The sequence below is a fragment of the Rhipicephalus sanguineus genome, chromosome 5 (genome assembly GCF_013339695.2).
Source record: "Rhipicephalus sanguineus isolate Rsan-2018 chromosome 5, BIME_Rsan_1.4, whole genome shotgun sequence".
Classification (NCBI taxonomy): domain Eukaryota; kingdom Metazoa; phylum Arthropoda; class Arachnida; order Ixodida; family Ixodidae; genus Rhipicephalus; species Rhipicephalus sanguineus.
Genome location: NC_051180.1, coordinates 28712252 through 28728751, shown reverse-complemented (window position 1 = coordinate 28728751; position 16500 = coordinate 28712252).

The window sequence follows — 16500 nt, the reverse complement described above, 5'->3', positions numbered from 1 at the left end:
CTGCCGTCAGTTATATACATTAAACAAGGCACGTTTTATGGTATTGTACGCGAGTTTCAAGTTGCGTTGTGACCGTCGTCGAATGTATGCGACCACCGGCGATTACTCTGTAATTTACGTTTGGACGCGTATGACTTTGCAAACTCATTTGACGCGTGGGATTCGACTTGACCACCACAGATTAGCTGAGGCACCCAAATGGGGGGGGGGGGGGGGGGCATAAGCTGATTAGCTGCTTGAATAAAAGTAGAGTGCCCCTATATGTTACAGATACATCTCACTAGGTATACATCCTGCTATAACCCGTAACTGCAGCAAGGCGCCTAACTAGAAAGCTCAGCTTCAAGTTCAACTAGAAAGCGAAGCTTCAAGAAAGCTTCGCTTAACGTTGATTCCAGCGAGTGTGTTGCACGTGCCATTGCTTTTTTTTTCTTTCTTATCGAAAATGCCGCACTAAGACGAGACAGAAACCGATCTTGTCTTGATGTCGATGGCTATTACAACTTACTGCCACTCTGGTTTGGAATTTCCTATACCTTAACGATGTCAGGTTAGCAGCTTATTTCACTGGATGTGTGAAGAAAATGCTATTGCAGAATGAACTTGGACTAAGACTTTCGAGATAGCCTTCACATTTAGGCCATTGTGGAAACCAAGAAGGTTCTCATACCCGTTCTGTGAATATTGCGCACTTAATTATATGTCTGTTCTGTTGACATGCCCCTGCATGCTCAACGTGCGTTTTAGTATGCGACCCTGTGCCAGCCATTACCACTATGAATCGAAACAAGTTATTTACGGTATTTATGAAACATAAGTTTGTGCAAGTAAAAACAATGAAACCACGAAATAATAAAGCCTCTTGGTACTTTACTCCCTTAACTGTTTCACATCGGCGTTTTTAAACCTCGAGCAGTGCGCTGCAAGTGTCGAGCTGCGGCAGTCGTACGTTAGTTCGCACTCGCCTCGTGTGTTTTTTTTTTTCCTGTGTCCTGTGTGTTTGAGCAGCGCGCAGAGAGTTTCTAGCTGCTTGTCGTTCTTCCTATGACATTATAATTTCTTGCTATCGCATTCATTGCTTCGCCCTTTAGGCGAAACTGTGACTTTTTTGTGATTCTATATTCACTGCGTTTTCCCTATTCCCAAATATTGAGAAAAGATTTTAGGCTAATTTTTGTGTATATACTTTGAACATGATTGTGTTGCGTTGCGTGCCGCTTCGTGTGTAAACTTATTCCGTGTCCCTGTGACTGTAATATAATAATATCTGGGGTTTAACGTCCCAAAACCACGATATGATTATGAGAGACGCTGTAGTGGAGGGCTACGGAAATTTCGACCATCTGGTGTTCTTTAACGTGCACCTAAATCTAAGTACACAGGCCTCTACCATTTCGCCTCCGTCGAAATGCGACCGCCGCGGCCGTGATCGAACTCCCTGTGACTGTACTTGACCACTTTTTGTGACTGGGCGTTATGTGTAGACTTATCTTCCACATATACAGCGTTCGTGTAACTGCATTTCATGTGAATTCTAAGTGTTATGCTATCGTGCTATGTAGTTTGAGTTGCTTCTCGTTTGGCTATGCGAGTGGACTTCATGCTTATGCCATTTCCTATGACTTTCCTAACTTACATGAGCTATTTTACGTTATTGTTTTACAGCGAAAGCTGTTATGAGATCATTTCACCGACCGTTTTTGGCGCCGTAGTTGTCCGCCGCCGCCGCCGCCGCCGCCGCCGCCGGTGTCCGTAACCAGTATCGCTCGAAATAAGAAAAAAAACGAAATAAGAAAAAATTCCAGGATGGAACGAGGTTCGAACCTGAGTCCTCTGCGTGGGAGCCCAGTATTCAACCTCTGAGCCATGCCGGTGCTTGAAACTGCTTTGCAAAAATGTCCTATACAGGCTTCATGTCGGGAAGGAACCGCATTAGCATATGCAATATAGCGTGGTAGAACAGTAAAATAAGCACCAAGCGTCGCACAACGCGAATTCTGTAACCAGGCGTCACACAATGCGAATTGCGCAACGAGTACGTTGTTGAATGCTTCCAACCCATTACAAAGGGCTCTGCCATAATTCTTCGTCGTCATCAGGCACAGCATCAACAAAGTGCGCATAATGCCTTACATGCGTTTAGCAGGTACCACGGCTTTCCGTAAAATGACGAAAATGGCACAGTGCCTGCTGCCCTACTTCTCAAAAATTACAATGATGTTACAATGATGTAACATTACATCATTACATCATTACATCATTACATCCCTCAGTTACAATGATGTATAGCGTAGTGGGTTCCTCGCAAGTGCACTTTTATTAGTTGCCAAGGAAGCCCGTAAGCGCATGATCCATTTCCTCGGGTTGGTTGGTTGGTTGGTTGGTTGGTTGGTTGGTGAAAAACTTTATTTGGGTCCTGCAAGGCGCGCGTCAGCGCGCAGCGGGCGACTCCTACGTCGGGGTCTCAGTAAAATTACAATGATTTATAGCGTAGTGGGTTCCTCGCAAGTGCACTTGTATTGGTTGCCAAGGAAGCCCATAAGCGCATGATCCATTTCTTCGGGGTGTCAGTAAAGTTCTTCGCCCCCCCCCCCCCCGTCTATCTCCCACGTCAGCGTATGTTATACAGCATGACAGGAGAGGGAAATAGCGACCGGGCGTCACCCAATGCAAATTACATAACTGGTCAGCCGTTTAAAGCTTCCAACCCATTACAAATGGCTGAGCAATAATTCTTCATCGTCATCAGTCGTCGCGTCAACAAAGTGCACATAATGCCTTACAGACGTATAGCTGGTGCCTCGCTTCTCCGCAGAATGACGAATAATGGCTTAGTAGGTGCTTCCCAACTTCACAAAAATTGTGATTTATGGCGTAGTGGGTATGTTTCTAGTGTACTTGTAGCCCCAAGAGAGCTTACAACAGCCTCTAGAAACGCCACTCTTTCAGCTTTCGCTGTGACTGTGCTGCGGTTTCAGCGCAGGCCTGGCGTTTTTTTAATGACTGCGATTTTCAGTAACTCTATTACCTGTGACAAGATATAGCCGGGGCTACATAAAAGCGCGAACATCTCCTGAACAGCATATAATTAAAAAAGTGAGCGTTGCGAAACATTTCATATCCCTTGCCACATATTTTCAGAACCACAGACTACGGCTGACTTTATTTCCATAAATGTGTGGATATGTTACCACCTATTTATATGTTCAATACTTGCAGTAAGCATCTTCAAATATAGCTTTTGACGGGGTCCGCTTGCACTTAATGCTATGGAAGGGCACTCCTATGGCTGATGCGTAGTCAGTACAGGCTTGGCATTTTATATTTGTTTATTGCATACAGTGTGATAGGTTGCGACATGCTTTAGCACCAGCTCCCCTCAAATGAAAGACCATCGTCACGTGGCAGTCTTTCGCAAAGAGAGGGAGTTGTACAGTAAATAGATATCGTGAAGTTCATTTGAGTTTGAACTCTTCCACACAAGAGGGTTGTACCCGCACGGGCGCTCAGAGACAAGTACAAACCTGCGTGTGCCCACAAAAGCGCACTCCCGTATGTACACACGCTGAACCGCACACGTGGCGTTAACACACACGTATACCGTGCCCACACAAGGGCACACAATCACAGCTATCTTCCTTACTCGCCATGTCGAGCAAACACACACGCGTTCCTGTGACATTTTCCACATGGTGTGGGCATGCCAAAAAACCCCAAACCTTACCCCACTACCCAACCCTTCGCGGGAGGACTGGGAGGCAGCCCTGCTCGGCTGCTCTGACCTGACGGCCCAACAGGCCATGGTCGAGCGGGCCCGGGCCGCGGCCATCGCCAATGGGCTCCCGTAAGAGGGAGCCCACCTAGTATTTGTACGGGGCGGCCCCTTAAGGGCCGCTCCCACCCTCCCTGTAAATAACATCTGTAAATAAATGTTTTTCAGCAGCAGCAGCAGCAGCCCTTTAAGGGCACAGACACAAACGTAGCATTCAGTGCAAGCGCACCAAATAACCGAAAAAAAAAAGCCGCGTTTCACCACGTGTGCTTCCTTGAAAATGTTATAACAAGGTCGTTGCTCATTGTAAACTTCAGCCCTCCGCTGTTTCTAAAATGTTCCACGGGGCTGCCCCGACAACTGTGTTTTCACTCTATGCTAAATATGAAGCAATCAGGATAATATCTTGTTTCTGATAATGAGAATAATAGGCTAACTCAGGATGTGGAAGTATAAATAAAAAATAACGACACTCCATATATTATTTAGAGAATATGAAAGCTCATTGCTTGGTTCCTTTATGAGTTCTGCCAAATGGTAAGCACAACGTGCGTGTCGTTTTTTTTTTTCTTGGAGCACAAATGAAAAGTGCTGGAAAGTTCCGCTTTGCGGTAATTTGAAGATGGAACCATGTGATGACCCAGGGTGACAGCAACATAAGTAACGGCAATCACATCGTTGGATTTGCATCTTCAGTGATAAAATAATGAGCGCTATCTCTCTATGTCAAGTGGTTTTGTTTGACGTTTACGGCTATATAAATTGTAACCTAAGAAGTGTTGATTAGTTCAACAGAGTCTGTGTATTGAGAAGCAGGCGAGAAATGATGCAAGCCGGTACTGCGAAAGTATGTCGACAAGCCGCATAGTCGCGCGCGCGTTTATATATATGTGTGTGTGTGTGTGTGTGTGTGTGTGTGTGTGTGTGTGTGTGTGTGTGTGTGTGTGTGTGTGTGTGTGTGTGTGTGTGTGTGTGTGTGTGTGTGTGTGTGTGTGAAAGAGAGAGAGACCGTCCGCACATCGTCTTACCGACGTCATTTTACATTGAACATGTTTCGCAAAAACCGCCCATGACGCCATAGTTAACAGATTATTCAACGACACGATGTGTTTATTCCGGTAACTTTCGTATTTGTTTTGTTTTTTGACACACAAAATGCAGCCATCCACCGCAGTGCAAGAACCATCTATATTTTTTGCTTACAACCAACTTTGACGTCAGCGATGCGAAACATGAAGGTTCTTTTTTTTTTTGCAATTCCTATGCAGCGACGCAGCCCTTTCATGGCTTAGATTTATTCGCGAGCTAAGGCTAGCCGACATGCGCGCTTTCATTCTAGGTGTACCGTGGTACGCATTTTGTTGAGTCCATTCATTTTAAGTATTCTAAGAATGAATCGAAGCAAGATGCCAACTTTGTTATAAGAATTCCGTTTCATCAGTTGGTGATTCATTGCCTTGTTGTATATTTGTATTTGATACATTGCTTTGTTGATACGAAAATACGCTTGAGAAACGCAGCGCTGACATATAATCTAGCTGTTTTTTCATATTTCGTAATCACTTCATTATTAGTTGCATGAGCAACGAGTGACACTGTTGCTTCCCTTCCAAGCACTTCCGGACGAGCGCTTACTGCTGGTTTTCCAAAGGTTCAGAAAATTTGCTTTAAAAAATAAAACTGCTAGGAAACCGATACTTCTGGATCAAGCTGAGATTTATATTGGATACATATGATATCGGATTATACGTCTACTCAAGATAAGGAGCAATCAAGTGTCATGATAATTATTGAAAATAAATTGAACAAGTTCGTTGAATGAGCAGAGGTTTTTCTCGTGAGCAACTGGGATCGTTCCGGCACCTTGTGGAGCAGCTCTCAACCCCGCGTTCCCTTCTACGTGGCCTCTGTGATTCGATTCGGCAGCACGTGAAACACAAGTTTAACCCACGGCGTACTCAAAGCACCAGGGCTCACGAACGCCGACGTGCGAGGGCCACTACCAGACACCCGAGCCAAGAATTAGAGTCGCCCCCATATTTTGTCCTTTTCTTTCGCTCTTTACGCTCTTGTCGATAATTTGTTTTCACGCTTGAAAGCTGAAAATAATTAATGCAATGTGAACAGGCATTGACAAGGCCAGCTGTCTCCCACTGTCGTGCAAAAATATCATGTAATAGGACATCTGCTGCAAATGGCCTATAGCTTGCGACACGGTCCTCGCTTCCCCAGCCTCCGTCTATGAGTGCGCGTCCGGGCCACGTTGCAATAATATATCTTCATTGTATGTCGAAGAACGTCCAATGAGGCCACTCTGTTCATAAGTATACAAAGCGATTTCGCAAATATATTCTTCTTTTCAGTACTCAGTCTGAGATTAATAGCAATTAGCCTTTTTTCTGTGCCAGGTCATTCCCTGCACATGCGCCATTCGCCTTTCATTTGAGAGAGAGTCAGTCTTAGGCATTGTTTTGTTTATTTGGAGTTTCGCTGAGTCATTATTCGCATTAGGTTTGTTTGAACACGTGGCATTAGATTTCCCGAGCTTAGGGTTGTTAAGAATACTCAGCCTGTATATGAGCGACCATTAACGAGCACAGTATTGCTATATATAGAAGCACGTATGTCACTGAGATCACGAAGGGCTGCGAGACCTCAGAGCGTAGGGCCCGACATTCAGGACGCTCGTGCTTTCAAAAACAGCAACTGTATTTTTACAGGTCTCTACAGTGAGTAAGATGATTGCAGATACATCTTCAAATGTCGACTGATGACGACGCCGAGCCTTTTCCCCGGTTCTTCAAGACCGGTCTCCTCCTTCATTGGGGTTAACCGATTGCAAGAGGGCAAGGAGGCCCGCAGTGCTGGTTCGGCACTATCTAATCGGAGCCAGGACAAGACGTGGGACAGCCCGCTGATCACGCGCCGGCCTCGTTGTCTTCCTTCCCCCTTTTTTTCCCTCCGAAGCGTGCCGCTTTCGAGGCAGATCCCAAGGCATGGAAGCCCAGCCCGTCAACGGCTACGTTGTATCGATAGCGTCGAAGCAATGCATGGGAGAACGCGTGTTCGGCATGGTTCACGCGGCCGCCGCGGATCACACCTGCACACCTGTGCACGTCGTTATCCATCCTCCTTTTCCGGGGATGCAGACCAGGTCACAACACTGCCTAGTTCTCATAATCTGCAATCTTCCTAAAATGCTTACATAAACTGCACCGAGAAAACAACCAGACAACTGCCTACAACCACGCAACTGCAACAGATTGGTCGACGTAGTCCAGTGATCCGTGGTAAAGGCAAGCAGGCGGTAATTGAATATTGGTTACTATAACTATAAGATAGTTACGCTGAACGCGATAAGGAACACTGCTGTTTCGAACTTATTCCGTAGCAGAGAAAGAAGTATGAAACTTCACAAGAACAAAGGGTCGTGAGAGCCGAGGATTATTAAATATTAGCATAAATATTGCCCCTCTTGCTACCGCAAAAGAGCTCGTAAAAACCCTTATCTAAGCGAAGGTTCCACATATACTCAATTTAGGCCTGCGTTCGATACCGGTACTCGCTCTACGGTTCTTCCAAATTTGTTGGCCGAAGCTATAGAGGGCATAGTTGAATTACTACAAGGCATGCATGCGGATTTTGCGTGGCATTCCACTAGCGCTGCTTTTTGTTCAGTGCAATGCAGTGTCATTTTCACTTAGTTGTGAAGTGCGTCAACCGAGCAAAAAACCGAAACTGTGACTTTTTTTCTTTTTTTGTATGCGCAAGGTCCGTTCGCTGAAATCTCTCAAATGTATTGATAACATGACCAAACCGTGAACGTTGAAAGGCAGCGGGGGTACGTAGCAGTATTCCACACTGCAAACGCAAACTAGCCGAATTGGGCGTTTTAAGGGCTACAATCCTCCTTAATACTACCTTCATCTGGACAGTACTACCTTAGGGTGTAATGAGGTGGGTGTAATAAAGTTCTGCGTCCTCAATTTTACTTCGTTAAGAAATTATGTGGAAGAAAGGAGGTAAACTTACTATCTGACGCCATTCGTCGAATGGAGTTAGAGGAACAAAAAACTCCCATCTTATTTCCTCTGGCATGTTTTCTCTTTTTTTTTCCGAAGCTTTCCGTAATGCCTTCAGTGCTGGCGGGCATGCATGCAGCTGTGCGGGGGAAAGAAGTAAAAGAAAGAGGCGGCATGCTTCAGCGCACTAAAAATCCCTTGCACAGATAGCCCAGAGAAAGAGATATAGAGACCCTCCGAACGGCTGGAGAGGAAGCGAGGAAGCCCTTTGGCCTCTGCAGCCTACTGCGGCCCGCCCCCGCCAGGTCAAAAGCAAGCCAGACGAGGCGCTACGGCGTTACCTAAGTGAAATGGGACAAAGCTTCGCGCCGCATGCGCGCGCGAAGAAAAAAAAACAGAAAAAAAAGAAAGAAACGTGAGGAGGGAGTCGTTCCCGCGGCGGCGCGATCGTCGTAGCTACGCCGGCTACGCCGGCTAGGCCTTGTGAACGCCACTTCTCAAGTGATCAGCTGTGTCGGTCGTGTGTGCGCGTTTTGTGCCTGTAGCCTCACTGTGTTCTCGCCGCTGGATGTGATATGCGTGGTTTGACGACAGTGCGACATGCTGCGCTGCGAGTGCGATAATCGCGACGGCCCGTCGACTCAAGCGAGCGTGCCGCTGTGCATTACCAAGCAGATGATGGGCGCCCTGCGTGCCCGGCACAGTCAGGAACAAAAATGGTAAGTAATACTGATGTTCTCTCTCTTTGCGAGCCCTTATCGTCGCTTATGCACCTGTAGATGACCTTCTGCACATTGCGTCGCTTGAAAAGTGCTATGAAAAGCAGGAAAAAAAAAGAAAGAAAAGAAAATCGGCATGTCAAGCTTGCGAAATACCCGCCAGCGCACCATGAGCGTGGCATGTAACCCATGCTGTACATTACACGCATGTCATTCATTGTTTCCAGCTGTCATTTATGTACGTCATACAGTCACGTCACGCTATACCAGTCTTGGTATGATATCAAGTTAGAGAACCGGACGCGAGTGCACCAGTCTCCATGCCGTAAATGACATACATGTCGTTATTTTCATGTTACTATTGTCATTTATGTTCGTCGCACAATCACGTCACGCTATATCAATTTAGGTGTATGTCAAGCTAGCGAACCGGCCGCGAGCGCACCATGAGCGTGGCGTGTGTACATGACGTGAATGTCATTATTTTCATGTTGCCAGCTGTCATTTATGTTGGACGTACAGTAACACTGCACAATACCAATTTTGGTGTATATGAAGCAGGCGAAACGGCCACTAGCGCCCCCGAGACCATGTTGTCAAAATAACGCCATACATAACAAGCGTGTCATGATTTGCACGTTAGAAAGTGTCGTTTATGTGCGTCATACACTCTTGTGACGCCATACCTATTTTGGTAAATATCAAGTTAACGAAACAGTCGCAAGAGAACCAAGAGAGTGACGTGTAAATCATGTCGTTAATGAAATGCATATCATGATTTTCAAGTTAAGACCCATCATTCATGTTCTTCATGCAGTCGTGTCATGCCGCACGAATTTTGGCATACATCCCATTAACGAAACACTCACACGAGGTATGAGTCGTAGGCGGCTAGAGAGATAGGTAGATAGATCCGTTCAAAGTCGTAGAAGTGTTTAACAAATGCTTCGCATTTAAGTCGTTAAACTCAGATAGCAATATGTGTGATGCATGTTTTGAAACTTCTGTGAATATCACTCATGCTTCATACGACCAGTCAATCGACCCAGGAGTGCGCCCTGATAAAGTTGTTTGCACGATATAATTTTCTTGCCTGCGATAAAGCGTGAATGAGGCATGATGCTTTCAGGGAATATACATTAGAGCAAAAGGCCACGGTTATCACATTGTCACATGATGGAATGTGCATAAAGGACAACTTTCTTTTCGATTTATTCTTTTCTCCAACTTCATTTGTTTGTTTTAATCCTTCGTCATCGTGTCAATTTGCGTACATTGACATGTGACAAGACCGTGCGCTCTCATTTTGCAGCATCTACCTTGGATGCAGTCAACTACCCTGGACATCTTTCTCCCGCCATGCAACTGTGAGAACCCACCGAAGCACAGATTGTCAGGAAGTGAAAAGACTTTTCGGCAACAATTTTGCATTGCGCACTCTGCCCGTCGCCTGAAATAGCATATTAAGGTACATAAGCACTGTACCTTCATACATATGCATCAAGGAACAGTGAAATAGCATATCAAGGTACATTAACATCATTAGCTTGGATTCATTTAGCTAGAACGAATAAATCATGTTAAAGCTATACAATGACGGCCATATCATGTGACAGACATCTGCTGAGTGCAGTGTGTATTGTGAAGCACATGCGTTTTATGGTATTGAATGAATGGATAAATGTTTATTCCAGCAAAATACAGGAAATGGGCCTCAAGTGAAAAGCGACAATGGTAGCTTGAGAAGTGCACAAGGCCCAGTAGAGCAAAAATAGAGACAGAGCAGCAGAAACGTGTGCACGTTCAAAGGCAAAACATATACGCATACAAAAAGAAACAGGAAAGACAAAGCAGAAGAAACGTGCACATTCAAAGGCAAAACACCTATGCCATCTGCAAAGTGACAAAATCAAAAAGGGTGAACATTTACGCTAGTGAAAACAGTGAAAATCAGAAAACAGTGAAAACAGAAAAGAAGGAACGGCCATTCAACGGCATGGAAGGAATGAAACTTCATTGGTCACGTATCAACAGTGGAATTTGCCAAGGTTACATGTGTATATTCTTAACCATTAGGAGATGTGCAAGGCTAATTTAATCGCATTGATATAAGTCAGCTGTTGAGTCTGTTGAACCAGATTGTTGAATCATCTTGTTTATTCCCTCTCATTAATTTGCTGTTTTGCATTATGTTGCCATAGTTTTCAAGGTCAATACATAGTATCATGACTGTTGACACAATTTGACAAGGTGAAAGCGCTGTTATTGTGCCTAGGCCTTAGTTTATCCTCACTAGAAGTGCGCTGTTTATTTTTGCCATGGTTCAGTGCCAAGTTGCCCAATCTTCACTCCTAAACAGAGTAGGTGCGGTTAATCAAGACCTTGCTAACATTCACAACCCTTTTAAAGTGTACTTATAATGATAAATTTACTGACATCAAAAACTACCCACATAATGGTAAACATGGCAAGAGTACACTTCTGGTGGTGTTTCGCATTTTTTTTACATCCGTTTGTTTTTCGCCCTGTGCACACGAAGTGAAACGCTCACAAGGAAATACTTAGCAGCATCTCAATTTTGTATGTATTTCGTGTTTTCACAAAATGTCTGCAATAAGGATAGTCAAGTGCGAATCTTCGGTAAGACATTCATTTTTATGTATACAGAAATCTTAGTGGACATCTTTTTTGTGTAATTTTCAGGAATACACTTCTGGCAAAGCAGCAAGTGTTGCTTGCCCACCAGTCTGTGTTCAAGTCAAGTGTATTGTGGGCATGAGTGTCGGCAGGATTTTGTCTTGGGGGTGCAAGCGGCGTAACGTGTCGGCCTGGTGAGCAGGAGAGCATTGGTGTAGCTTGGGTGGGGTCAATGCTGGTGTGTCTTGATGGCGGCAGGTACCCTTTGTGCAAACCCCTGCCGACACCCATGATTGTGGGAACACCCTGATGTGCCTCACTTTACACTATGTCAAACAGCTCGTACATCTTACCACATTTAGGCCAACACTGGTATTGGTGCAGAGTGTTATGCGCAATACTGCGTGCAACCTTTCTGACATCGTGTGCATTTGAAAATTTCGCATTGTTTAAAAAGACGCTGAGTGGGCCCAGTGTTATTCAGCAAACGTAAGTCTTAACAGGGGCAGTTGGGCGAGTTGGTGTATATTCATAGTTAAAGAGGGTGCAAAAAAATCACAGCACAGAGAAATGAAGGGGACAGGATGACGCGCTACTAGCAACTGAAGTTTAATCGAAACCACAGAAAGATGTAAACACACAGTACGAAAAAATTACAAGACTAAACAATCACACATCCACAGAGGAATGAAGGGGGCAGACAGGACAGTGCGATACTAGTAACTGAAGTGTAATCAAAACCACAGAAAGATATAAACACACATGACTAAAAAAGCCGCACATGTTCAGCTTCAGTTGTTAGTAGTGTGTCGTTCCGTCCCCTTTGTTGCTATGCGTTCTGATTTCGTTTTCACGTTTTCCTTACCTATGAAATGAACTCCTGACTGTTTCACAGTCTCTATGTATGTGTGGTCAATTTTTATTCATCCTCATGGCATATCAAGTCCTAGGATCTAATGTGCAAAGTGACCAGTCACTATTTACAGGAACTTTTTTATTTAGTACCTTTGATTGCCTAATTGCAAGTTGACGTTGCAGCCATGGTGCTTGGATTATTTTCAATGTGGTAATTATGCGTAAGCCATCAAATGAGGAATTAATCATGAACTTTTGAGTTACAGATGGCACTAGGTGGCATAAAAACATTGAAGCATGGCTGTACTTGTTATGCATATTAGAAGTATTGGTACACTGCAGTCATGTGATTATGCCGACAAGTTCCCAAGCACACTTCCAGAAATTTACGATGGCTTCCAGGTATCTGTGAGTAAATATGTGCAGCAACATATGAAGGCAACCTTGTAATTTTGTGGGCATTGCTGAATGCTTTTATGCACCTTGGTAAGTGGACCTACAGTCGACACCACAGGTCTATTTTGGGCTTTTTTGTAGGAAACTCAACTCCAAAATCATGTGCGACATGTTTTGATGCCATAGGGCAAACTAATGCAATAAAAAACTGTACAACTGCCTGTCTACACGGTTTCATATTTCCCAAAAGTGATGCTAGCCTTATTGTACTAATTAGTTGCCTTCGTGTGTAGGCTGACACCAAGTTCCTTGGGTAGCTTATTTTTTTGGATTATACTTACATATTGGTACAGTGAAGTGCACACGTTAGTGCGCATCATGATGAGATTTTACACCCTACTTCCGTATTGCTTTACTGCTGTGAATTATGTATAGTGCTTAGGCTGTACTGTATATGTTGTTCCATGTGTTCAGTTTTGGGAGTAGGTTCTGTGCACGACGATGGAAATATATACCTATATCCTTACATTGACACGAGAACTGCTGCTGTTCTGATTCCAATAAAATGTTGCAACCACTGGTTCTTGTATCAATTGAAGTATCACTACTTGTCGTGCATGCAAATTGAAGAAATGAATTTGTGCTTGCAAAACAAATTGCTGAAACACTGCCTGCTCAATGTAACTGCTTGTGTTTAATTACCAAACACATTGAACAGATGATTCACATATTATGACACATTGTAGAAGATAGGCAACAGAAAGACAGAAAGTCATCACTGTGTTCTAATGTAGATTGGGTGATCTTTTATCAATAGTAGCATAATTGAAGGTTGCTGTTGTATAAATAAAGTTTAACGTAGTGTGCAGGTGGACGAGGGAGTGCACATATGATAGTTTTTCCAGTTTTCTGCATATTTGCTACAGTCCTCGTGTTTCTGTGTTACAATTGTGAAATACTGAATTGCAAACAAGCCAACCTCTCTGCTGCTGTGGTGAAGTAATTCAACAGAACCATATTTTCTCATGAACAGCTGTTCCATTGAGGAAGAGGGTAATGCTTTTTTTTAATGGGTACTGCATCATCTGTCTGAGGGGAGGGCCAAGTACACATGGACGTTCACAAGAGAGAAGTGCAAGTACATTAACTTTTTTGTTTTGTGGGAGACCTGTCACTGGTAAACTGGGGAGGTTGTCCTTGACCTTGGGGCACGCGTTAGGCATTCGCTTTAACGCGGTGGCGTGATGCTTACCAATAAAAGCTAATTAGTAAGAAGTCTAGGTAGTATCCGAGTATGAAAGCGAATAAGTACTGAATATGCGTTATAGAGAATCAATGAATGCCGTGCTAAAGCGTGCATTGCGAATAAGCGCTAATTGCGGAAATAGATAAGCGTTGAGCTGCTCAGAAGGCGCTGCTCGCGGCTGTACGCGCGCATTCAACGCACTTTATGTAGGCGCGTTACAATGTCCTTGTAACTCTGGAATTTTCTGCGTGTGTAATTTTCATATGCGAACGCAGGTGGTCCGCGCTAAAGGGTGCATTGCGAATAAGCGCTAATTGCGGAAACAGATTTTTGTTCAGCTGCTCAGAGCGCGCTGCTGCCCCTGCGTGTAGCTCGCGGCAGTACGCGCGCATTAAATGTAGTTAATGGAGGCGCGTTACAATGTTTTTCAAAGTCGGGCCTCTGCGTGTGTAACTTTCATACGAGAACGTAGGCGGTCTTCGAACCGCTCATAACACGCTGCCGCATCTGGACGCGCGCAGTTCGCGGCTGCAGAAATAACGAAAATTGTTCCACAGCATACGCTCATGGAATGCACATACGTTCGCTCATCTGAAGATACCTTTGTCACGCTGGTATTCACGAATTTAGCGCGAGCGAAGAGGGCTCACGTTTATAATTTTTCTAGCGGCACGACACGGTGAACCGGAGAACTGGGAGCCGAGGGTGTTTACGTCGATCGGCTCGGCCTGCATGACGCCCCACAAATTATGTAGTGACCTTCCCTAAGAGCAAACACACGCCGATGGTACAAGAACAGAAGTTCGAAGTTGTGCCGACGGGTTACCAGCCGCTTTGTACATACATTGGTACATATATAAGCCCACGAAAAAAGCAAGCTTTGCAAGTGGTGGCGCTGTGGTGTAATGGTTATAGTGCTTGCTTTGAGTGCGTGTGGTCGCGAGTTCGATTCCTGTGCCGTGCGTACTTTTATGCAAATGTCATGATTGTGCATAAATACTTTGGTGTCCGTTTTCTATTATGAATAGTAGCTGAAATTGGCCGGTGAACGTAATATACTGCCTAAAATAAACTTTTTTTTTTTCATTTCGCGACCGCTCTAGCGCCTCGTATAAAAGGAGGCTTTAACAGCTCTCAAAAGAAGCAGAAAAACTCTCAATGCGCTCTGTTCAAGCCCCCAAAATGGCTTACATAAAAACAACAACTTTACCTCCAAAAGGAGGCTTTAAAAGCTCTCAAAAGAACCGGAAAAACTTCAAATGCGCTCCGTTCAAGCCCTCAAAATGAGTTCAATAAAAACACAAATTTACCTCCTTAGTTCCGTCTAATCCCTCCCTTAAAGGATGTAAATAAAACCTCCTCTTGAACCTCGTTTTGAAGGGGGTTTTGCGTAGTACCTTTTGGATGCACGTTATGCGTCGAGCCCGAAACTCCCTAAAAGGCTCAAACCCGTTTGCAGTGCATGTGTTCCAATTAGGTTAGACTTACTACTATCTAACCTAATCCGCTTGCCATTTACTTTCTTCCTCAGTCACAACAATCTATAATCTATAGTGACACGCAACCTTCGCTTCTCGAGAAAACGAAAAAAAAAAAAACAATTTGAAGCTACTTGCCTGTATAGAAGCATTTTCTGACAACGAGCACAGGGAACGAACTAAGGTTTTACAGATTCTTTCTTTTTCAATGAAGCCTTTTTTTCTTTTTTTTTTCCTCCGCATGACAACAATTTAAGCATCCCAAAGCGTCAAAACTTAGCCTTCCTTTTTGCGAAGTAGCTGGGTCGACGTCTCACATCGTCCATTCGCCTGAATGGCTGTCATTAATGCGGCACAGCTTGTCAACGGTGTTTAGAGCATCACGTAAAACATCGAATGACAATTGTTATGGCCTACGCCGTATGAATATAGACATAAGCATTGCATGAGATTAAGAGTTATCAAATGTCCAAACTTAGAAACATGTTTGCACCGCACTTAGTCGCATGCTGTTTAGTTATTCGCTTCACGAAACCTTCTTTTGGCCCATATTTCAGCATGTGACGCTGTATGTATACGTGTATGGCTGCATTGACTTCTGTTCTAGTGCAATTAGATAGGCATGTCAATTGTTGTATCTTTGTAGCCATGTATTTTTAGAATATCTCGTAGAACTCTTTTTATTTAATTATTATGAGTTAACAGGATAAAAGGTATACCACCTGATATTCTTTCCTCATTAAATTACACGCGGCGATCATGTTTGATCATATATTTCGTAATTGTTTCTTCCTTACGTTTGTTTCGGGATACCACCTTCTATTTACGGAGACCTACTTCAAGAAAAGAGAATGGCGGTCAACTAGCCTAGCGTCACCGACAAACACAACACGCACACTCCGCAGGTGTATCGATCGAGAAGCTTCAAATATATATGGTAATTTTTCGATCTTTTCTATATCGTTGAAGTGAAAGTTACGGCGTGTCAAAATCCTTTTCCCATTTTGGCTTCTTTTTCCCACTGGCGAAACCGCTGGCTTTCTAAGGCGAGTTCTCCGTAGGATCGCTGACGACCGGAGATAGTTCTGGGCAGCATTGCACACCACATCCGAATCTTTTGAGAGTGGTTCTCCCGCTTGGCGTTCGCTTTTCCGCTCGCACCTGATGTCTTAGTCAATCGGTCGAATCCCCCACAAGCTTTTTTTTTTCCTTCTTCTTCCTCCGGTCTGACTTACGCTTCCGATCGAAGCGTCAACTGATTCGATTATGCCGAGGCCGGAGGGAGCAGCTCGCAAAAGTCGATAGCGGCAGAATGTGTTTTGAAAGGCTTTGTCGGGGGAACCGAAGATAGGACGCTTTCGCTCGTAGCCTTTCC